Below are 9,567 nucleotides of genomic sequence, written 5' to 3' on the forward strand. Positions count from 1 at the left end.
CATCTCAAATTTAGTGCTTTTTTGCCTCCCACACAGTGCATGCCCTGCTTTCAGAAAGCAGTAATTCGGTCATAAATGTTTCTAGTGTAACTGCTGTAATTTATTAGCAAAAAGAGGCATTATTCAACCTACTCATGCACTTTTCAAGTACACTGGAAGAATATCCCTAAATGATATTACTAAATATGTTTTCCCATAAATGCCTTCCTTGTATAGAGCTTGATACTCTCTACAAACTTCAAGGGATGCTGTATATGTTTTAAAGGAAGACACAGAATTACACAGATCATCTCTGTTTCCAATGTATTGGCAACCTTCAGTCTCGAAAGACTATGGTATCGCGCTCTGTTTCCAATGGTGTACTACTAAGTATGAGAAAACCTGATACCAAGTACCCATTTCCTATACCAAATGCACAATTCATGTCCTCATGTCACTAACTAGTGCTGCTATTCAAAGCAACACACCAAAGTTGCTCAATATACTATGAATTATGATAAACATGGAAGCCTGCACCTGGACCTGTGAATTTCTGCCTTGATTGCTGCCCACTATATTCTAACCAGAGCCAGCCCATCCATAAGGCCAACTCCCACCTCTATCCTGGCTACCTGACTCCAGTACTGCTCCACCTACCACTCTCTGGGAAAGGGAAGAGGGGATAGAGAGGAAGAGGAAATGTGGAGGGGAAAAAGCAGTGGGCTAGAACCTTGGAAAGAGGGAGTAGCAGATACTGGCATATCAGGTGGGGGACGGACAGACAGCATTTGGCATGCTGTATTAGGAGGCCTTGGGCCAGCCCAAATTCTAGTCATGATTTCTTGAACTTTTTGGCTGCTTCTGGTTTCAGCCTGACAAGTTCCCACACCATACGACTCATTCGTATGAAGTAGTCAGCATGTATGTTGCTCCATACAGAATAAAAGGGAAGCTCCCTGCCATGAGGAGCTTATAAGAACAGCCCCACTGGATCAGGCCATAGGCCCATCTAGTCCAGCTTCCTGTATCTCACAGCGGCTCACCAAGCTTACAATTTAGCAGTGATTTTCAACCAGTGCATTGCAAATGGTCTGCAAGTGTGCTGCTGGAGTTTGGAACAGAGTCATTTATTAGTAGGGCCATCGGGAATGTGAGCCTCCCGCCAGCAGCACAGTGTGCCTTGTCAACTGTCAAAAACTGATGGTGTACCCTGAAAATTTAGCATCTTGTTAGTGAGCCATGAGTTGAAAATTGCTGATTTAGATTTAGAGAAAACAGAAAAAATGGAAGCCGGTGTTAACAAGGGAATCCTATGTGATCCTTTCAATTTCACTAAAACACAGATGCAACAGGAGATTCAGACTTAATGCCAACAGGTTTCATAGAAAAGATGGGTTTTAAGATAATATTTGAAGGAAGGGAGTGAGGAAGCATCCTACAGGTATACTGGGGGAAGTTCAGGGCATAAGAGGCAGAAAAGGAGAAAGGACAAAACCATCTGAGGGAACAGGAGACCTTCAAATGATTGAGGGTGTACACTCTGACAGAATGAAGGGCACAGGCAGGATGGCAATGGGATGTGAAGGCTCAAAAATCAGCCTTGGTATTACGGCTCTGGCAAGAGGCCAAGGAGGACTACCACTGTACAATCAACTCCCTTATTATTCCTAAACTTTAAGGCCTTCGGGTCAAGGGCCTATTCTTCTTCCCTTTATGCAACTCTTTAAAGTACCATGTACAGTTCTGGTATGAAGAATGCAGTATTTACACAACGCTTCAAAGCATCATACAGTGACAATCAAACAAATGGCTCTCTGTTCTGAAAAGGAGCACGATTGTACAATATAGTATTGTATTAATAGTGGCTTGTAACTAAATAAAATTAATCTTGATTAAGTACCATTTAAATTAAATGAAAAAAATAGTTAGCTGTGACGGGCAGCCTAATCCTGAGCTGCCTAGGCTCGGCAGCACCGAGAAGGGCTACCGCCAGATCCTGCACCTCCTGGGCTTCCAAGTAAGGTAAGCAGCCCCACAATGGGTAAAGGTGCTCGTGTAGGGCGCACAGCCCTGCACGAGTGCCTTGGATCCTGCTGAGCGGAGCTCTGCAGACCTACCTCCCATCCCTCCCCAGGCACGCCTCCAGCCCGCCCCCTCCCCACGTCACACTGCCCCGTCACGCCTCCTCCCCGCCCTCTCTGCACATCCCGCCGGCCTCCCCCCTCCCTGGAATGCCTCCTCCCCGCCCCTGCTTGTTGTGCCGCTGCTCGGTGGTCTGGGAGACCACAGAGCCATGGAAGCTGGGCGACTGCCCCACGCTAGCCCAGCACCGGACGGCACTGGGCTAGCACCGGCGGCAGCCTGGCGGTGAGGCTGGCAAACATGCCTTACGGCACGTTTGCGACAGTGCTCGGCAGTACAGAGCTTTGCCGCCAAGCACAGGATTGGGCTCTACATGGGCAGCCAGATCCTGAGCTCAGGCAGCGCTGTGTGCTCGTAGACTGCCTGGGAAACAGCTATTGCAAATGTATCATAAGGCACGTCATGGCAGCCACCAGATGAGCAGCACCTGCTGAGAGACTTGTGCCACTTGGCACTGGGCTTCCTCAGCAGTGGCAAGAGCAGCGAGAGCGGCGCATGGTAACCTTCCCCGCCAAGTGTATTCTACATTAAGTGGTTTTTCACCATATCACCAAATATGACAATGAAAGTAACCTACCCCAAACATTTAAAAAAACCAAACTACAAACCATAAAGTGGCAAATGTAAACAGTTTTGAGTTACTCAGGCAGTCATAACTAATGAAGCAAGAACAAATATGCCCCCACTACCATCTCAATAAATATAAGGGGAGAGTCACCAAAAGCACAACAGGACACTGGCGTCACTAGGGGGTGCGGAGGGTATGGGCCGCACCAGGTGACGCGCAGAGGTGACGTGTCCGGGGGAGGACACGCTAACATCGCGGTGTTAGGAGCTACCGCATCGTGCCATACACCGTTAGATGCGGAATAGCCAGCGGAGTGCAGTGCAAAAAACAGAATTGAAATCCCTCCTTTCATTCAAAAGTTATGGCCAAAAAACCGGAAGGAAAAAAGTATGGAGCCCTATGGAAAGTGAGCCGTATCACGCATTTACTTGCGAGTAGGCGTACTTGCCATAGTTCGTCGGAAAGGGCAGGCTGAGAGGAATCCAATGACAACAGAATAGTCCCGATCCAATGAATGCAGCCCCCCCAAAAAACCCAAAAAGCTCCCCCAGCTGCTAGTCTGAGCCCAAAACAAAGCCACATGGTCGTATTTACTCACGAGTAGGTTGACTTGCCTTAGTTGAGGCAGGCTGAGAGGCTCTAAGGACGTCAGAATGGTCCTCATCCAATGAGTGCAGCCCCAAAAACGCCGGAGAAGGAGATTTCTCCCTCCCAGCTGCCTCCCTCCCAGTCTATGGAGCCCTATGAAAAACAAAGCAGCCTGACAGTCGCGTTTACTCATGAGTAGGCAGACGTGCCATGGCTGGTGGTCAGGCCAGGGTTAGGGTTAGACCAGAACAGACCAGAAGGGCCCTGATCCGATTGAGTTGCTCCAGAAGGCAGCCCCCCCCCCAAAAAAAAAACACAAAAAAGAGGCTTGAATGGTAAGGGGAAAGTTTTCTATTTTGCACTTGTGAAGCCAGGAGGGTCTTTATTCTGATATGACTGAAATAGAAGAACTTTAAACTGGGCACTAGGAGGGCTGGAAATCTCACTGATTCTTTTTGGGGGTTGTTACTGTAGGCAGACTACAGAGTAAGCCCCACTGACCACTATGGGACTTTCTTCAGAGTAGACATGCATAGGATTGGGCTCACAGGCTGCAAACCTACCCACACTTTCCTGAGAGTAAGGCCCATTGACCACAATAGGACTTACTTCAGAGTAGATTCACTTGGTGGAACAGGACTGGCTCCCCCTTATTTAATTATTTTATTTTAATTTAATTATTTATAATTATTTATTTTAATTGTTTGATGATGTTACTTCTTACCATGACATCACTTCCAATGGGTCCTGGACAGATTGTCATTCTAAAACGTAGGTCCCAGTGCTAATAGTTTGAGAAATGCTGCAATAAGGTGTTAGTAAGTTGACACGGGGGTAGGGGGTGCGTGTGTGTGAGACTACAAATTTTCAAAATCACTAAAATCAGAATTTGGAGGAATAATCCCAACATGTTATATATCAATCAATGTGTAATTTCATGTAGAATGCAATGAAACAAACCACACTGAAATATCTGTATTCTAACAAAAGGTGCAGCCAAATAAACCAGTGGGGGTGGGGTGATGATACATCACCATGCCCACCTGGGGCTTGCCCCGCCCACTACATGGGGTGATGAGCAGGCCTCCCGTACCAGGTGATGCAAATCCTAGTGACGCCACTGCAACAGGACCAGATTTTGTACAGTACCTAAAATATTGAAAGGAGACATCAGACAGGTATCTCCAGGTGTGAGAGTGTGATCATATATTTATTTTGAGGACCATTGGTGTGGTGCAGTGTTTCTCAAACTGTGCGTTGGGACCCACTAGGTGGGTCGCGAGCCAATTTCAGTTGGGCCCCCATTCATTTCAGTATTTTATTTTTAATATATTAGACTTGATGCTACCATGGTATGTGACGGTATTTGAGGAAATGTTACAGACCTCTACTTTCAACAAACTACTATGTATATTCTTTTAACAATGACAGTCAACGGGACTTACTCCTGGGTAAGTGTGGATTGCACACTCCTGTAGGATTGCAGCCCTGGATTGTTAAAAATTTTCCTGTTTGATGATGTCATTTCCAGTCATGACATCACTTCCAATGGGTCCTGACAGATTCTCATTCTAAAAAGTGGGTCCCAGTGCTAAATGTATGAGAACCAGTGGTCTAGTGGGTTGCAACAGAGCAGTGGTTCCCAGGGGTACTTGCAACGACCTTTAAGAGTACTCAGAAAAGAACTGGATAATGGTGGAAGAAGGAAGGTCTGTATCAGAATGCCTTGTGGGGCTGGCAGCTAGCCTTCATCCACAGGCAGTAGCTGGGGATGCAGAGCTTCCCCATGTTGGGTGGGTGGGTGAAGAGGCAGAGCCTCCCCTGTGTGGTGGCTGGGGAGGCAGAGTCTCCCCATTTTGGGTGGGTCAGTAGGCAGAGGCTCCCCACAGGCAATGGCTGGAGAGGTAGGTGAGGTACAGCCTCCCCTGTGTGGTGGCTAGGGAGGCAGGTGAGACCTGCCCACCCACCCAGGGGAGGCTCTGCCTCACCTGCCTCCCCAGCAACTGCCTGTGGGGAGTCTTTGCCTACCCACCCACCATGGGGAGGCTCTGCCTCCCCAGCCACACTACCCTGGCAGAATCTGATGTCAATCACACCCCTGCTCTGAACCTCCCGCTTTCCCTCCTGAATCTTAGCCAGCCCCGCCCCTCTGGGCTCGCCCCGCGACTGGCCGCGCCCCCTTCAACCGCTGTTGGGATCCTGGAGACCAAAGGAGCGCGAAAGGTCGTTATTTCCGCCTCGCCCTGGCTTCACCGCGGTCCGCACCTGCCACTCACCCAATCGCCAGGCGAAAGCGTGGCCCGCCCTCCTCTTTCCCCGCCGGCCAATTAGGGCGGACGGCGCGCGGGCGCCGCAGCCAATCCGTAGAGAGGGCGCGTTGAATGGCGGTGACAGGAGGGGGGAGGGGAAAACAAGGTTCCAACCGCCACTCCTCTTCACGGGCCCCCCCGAGCCTCTCGCGTCCCCCCGGACTCACCTTCGCGGCCTCGCCCCGGGAGCGGGTGCGGGGGCGCCCACCCCAGCCCGCGCGAGCCCGGCCGAAACGAGGGGGGGGCGGGGATGCAGCGGACGGCGCGACGGCCAGCGGCGGCGAAACAAGATGGCGGCGGGGCTCGGAGTGAGGCGAAGGGTAAGCCCCGCCCCCTTTCGCCTTCTCTCCCGCGGGCAGAACCGCACTGCGCAGGCGTCGGGTTGACATGAGGTCTCGCGAGACCTCAGGGGAAGGACCGTGACTTCGAGAGCTCGATACAATGGCCGCCGCTGCAAGGAATCCTGGGAATCGTAGTTTCCGCTAGAGTATAGCTGTAGCCAGCCTTGCATGCTGAAGAAGGATTCCTGGGCAGGGAAAGGAGGTGGAGGAGCCAAGACTTGATTAGTGCAGCGCCTCATTCTGCTTCTGTTGGGGGGACATGTTTACATGGGAGTAATGCTATGGTCCTCAATGGAACTCACTTCTGAGTAAGCCCACCTGAGACTGCATGGCCTCGCATACATGTGCCAGACTCAGAAGTAAACCCATTGAGTGTCAGGAAGGTTAGAACAGACAAAAGGAACATATCCGGTCTTCAATTAACTTGTGGAACTCCTTGCCACTGGATGTGGTGATAGCACATCACCTGGCCTAGATGCCTTTAAAATGGGGTTTGGACAGACTTCCAGAGGAAAAGTCCATCACAGGTTGCAAGCCATGAGAAGTAGCTGTCTCTCCAAGAACCACGCTTTTACCCAGCGTGCAGTTAACCTGTGGAACTCCTTTCCACAGGATGTGGTGATGGCGCCTGGTGTAGATGCCTTTTTACGGGGGGATTGGACAGATTTTATGGAGGAAACGTCCATCACAGGTTACAAGCCATGAGAAGTAGCTTTGTCAGAATTGAGGTCTCCCAGAGCCACCCTTTTGCCCAGTGTGCAATTAACTTGTGGAACTCCTTATTACAGGATGTTGTGATGATGCCTGGCTTAGATGCCTTGAAAGAGGGATTGGACCAATTTCTGGAATGAAAGTTCATCATGTTACAAGCCATTATGAACATATGCAACCTCCTGGTTTTAAAAGTAGGCTACCCCAGAAGGCCAAGTGCAAGGGAGTGGCAACAGGATGCAAGTATCTTGCTGTCTTGTGTACTCTCTGAGGCATCTGGTGGGCAGCTCTGAGTTACATACATGTAACTGACTGGACTAGATGGGCCTTTGGACTGATTCAGCAGGGTTCTTCTAATGTTCTTATGATGGGGCTCTTTTCCTTCTCCCACAACACCAGAACCAGTGGACATTGCAGATTAGAAGCCTTGATGGGTATACCTCCTGGTTTTAGAAGTAGGCTACCTCAGAATGCCAGATACCAGCTCCCTCTCCTCTTGGCCCTGGCCCTTACAATTTCCAGTCTGACCCTCTCATAGGAGAAAAAATCTTGATCCAAAATCTAGTTGCTTCCATGAACTTCAAAGTGACTTTAGAAAGTTTCTATTCCAATGTCAAGTATGCCAATGGAAGTTCATGCTTCTTACCATAAGTGTTTATTTTTTATCATCTCTTTTAAGAGTGTTTTGCTGCAGTTATAAAAGTTATACATTTATCAGCCAGTATAAAGTGTATCTGAACCAGTTCAAAACTAGTTCAGAGTTGCTGAATTGGGTCCCAAACCAAGTCAGTGTCTAGACAAGAGAGTTAGAAAAGTATTAATGAATCTGAATTGCACCCAGATGTAGTGGCCTGGCTTTCAGTGGACTGTGCCCTTCATCTCTTTGGTAAAGCAAACTGTGCCAAGCTGCAATAAACCAGTTTGTCTCTTTTGTGTTGTTATTTGTTTGTTCTGTTTCAGCTTATCACAGTTAACCTGCTGGAACGTGTAGAACGAGAAGCTCCTGCTGAAGGGGTTACAAGAAGTGGTTAAAGCCTGAGAGCTGGATCAGAGGTGAGTTCAAATCCTTGCTCAGACATGAATCATATTGGGTGACTTTAGGCCAGTCAACATGCCTCAGCGTAAGTCTACCTCTTTGGGTTGTTGTGAGGATAAAGTAAGTGGAAGTAGCTATGTGTGCCATCTTGGGCTCCTTGATGAAAAGGGCAGTATACAAATGTGCAGTGTACATAATAAAAAAATGATCCAAGACATGAACTGCATCATGGCAGCACAGCACACAGCAACTGACAGATACACCCCATCTTCCCAACAAAAGCATAGCAACTATGTGAGGTTCTTTCCTAATCAAAGCTTTCACTTCTCTTATTGAAGCAGCCCAGTCACTAAAGGTCTATTGATGACCACTCCAGCTGCCCAGTTAGAGCACTTCGGGCGCAATCCAACTTTCTAGCTCTGACATAGCTGTGCCAATGGGGCGTGCACTACATCCTGCAGTGGGGAGGCAAGTAAAGGGGGTCTCCTCAAGGTAAGGTTATACTTGTTACCTTAACTTGGAGCTGCATTGTGGCTAGGTCAGTGCGGGAAGGTTGGTTAGGATTGCACCCTTAATGACATCACAGCAGCTCAGCCAATGGCTAGAGGGCTTGTGTGCAAGAAGGGACTAGTTTAGGATTATTATACCAGCTGCTAATCTGAATCTTTGAAACTCTTATTTTTTAATCCTTATTATTCTGAAAGTAATCTGCCTTCTTTACAAAAACAATATTTTTAAAGGAAAACCAAAGCTTTGGTGTCTAAGAAAAAGTTGGGTTTTTGTTGTCGTTTCAATGGACCAGAGTTTTCCAGAATAAGGAACTTCTGCATCAACAGACTTTGATCCAATAAACATTATGACCTTACCTACTTTCCAGTACCTTGTATTTCCTCTTTTCTGTGGCCAGCAACTATCTATCGTTAACTTAAATGATCAAGAGACATTCTGGTCTTCTTCCTGGTAAGCATTTCAGTTCTGAGTGAAGCTCCCTTGGGGGTCTTTGCTGGGTCGCACCGACGTGAAAAGGTGCTTACAACTGTTCAGTGATGCGCAACTCCCCCCACCCTTCGTACATCCAAACATCTGGTGGTTGCTGCTGAGTTTGCTCCCCAGCATCCTTCCAGACCCAACCAGTACTTCATTTCCAACTACCTAGTGCATCTGTAAGGTGCCATGACACTTCTGTCCATTCTCGGCTTTTTTTTTAATCTATCCAGTTCTCTGCCATTAGTCAAGCGATGCTTCATTTCCTACCCAAGAGCCTCCTCATCAGCAAACCAGGGCACCATTTGCTCAGAATGGCCAGCTTGCAGGACAAAAATCACCCCCTTTTGCAGACCCACGTTTCTGTGCACCAGGGTATCTAGCTGTCACTTGCAGAAGTGGAGTTTTCTGACATTCTGCTAACAGACACGTACAAAATTGCTCTTGGCCATGCCTTTTAGTTTCAGATGTGGCGTGATGATTCTGCTCTTTGCTTTATCAGCCACTTTCCAGAGTGCCTTTGCTGAAACAGGGAAGTCAAAAGTGAGTCTTTCAGAAGTGCAGAGTTGAACTCTGGCAATTGGACCACTTTCGGAGAGTTGTTAAGGTTTCTTTTCCACTTCTTTCTCGTCTGTTCCCAGCAACTACTGTGTGGCTACAGCGACCTGTTAAAATGTATGAAAGTTTACTACAAAAAAAAGATCATTGCAGATTTAAAAAAAAACAAATCTATGAGAGTTCCAAACATGGAAGTTCTTTCCCATGCCTCAGGGCAAATCAGAATGTTAATATTTAATTTCTACTGGAAATCATGACAGCAGTTTCTTTTTCACATAAATTGTAGCACGGATGCAGCAGTAATAAAGAAAAGCCAGTGTCTGGGTATGTGCAAAAGGCCATTTCTTTGTT

The 9,567-nt window shown here is 48.0% G+C and overlaps 1 protein-coding gene across 1 annotated transcript in view; it reads right to left on the bottom strand.

The window, feature by feature from the left end:
• NFYC (nuclear transcription factor Y subunit gamma) overlaps positions 1–5,881 on the bottom strand; it is a 58,075-nt gene extending 52,194 nt beyond the window's left edge. The window contains exon 1 of the mRNA XM_066638660.1: positions 5,754–5,881. The gene's annotated coding sequence lies outside the window, so the exon portion shown is untranslated. The remainder of the gene's footprint in view (positions 1–5,753) is intronic.
• Positions 5,882–9,567: the final 3,686 nt, after the last annotated feature.

The sequence above is a fragment of the Tiliqua scincoides genome, chromosome 10, assembly GCF_035046505.1.
Source record: "Tiliqua scincoides isolate rTilSci1 chromosome 10, rTilSci1.hap2, whole genome shotgun sequence".
NCBI classification, from domain to species: Eukaryota; Metazoa; Chordata; class Lepidosauria; order Squamata; family Scincidae; genus Tiliqua; species Tiliqua scincoides.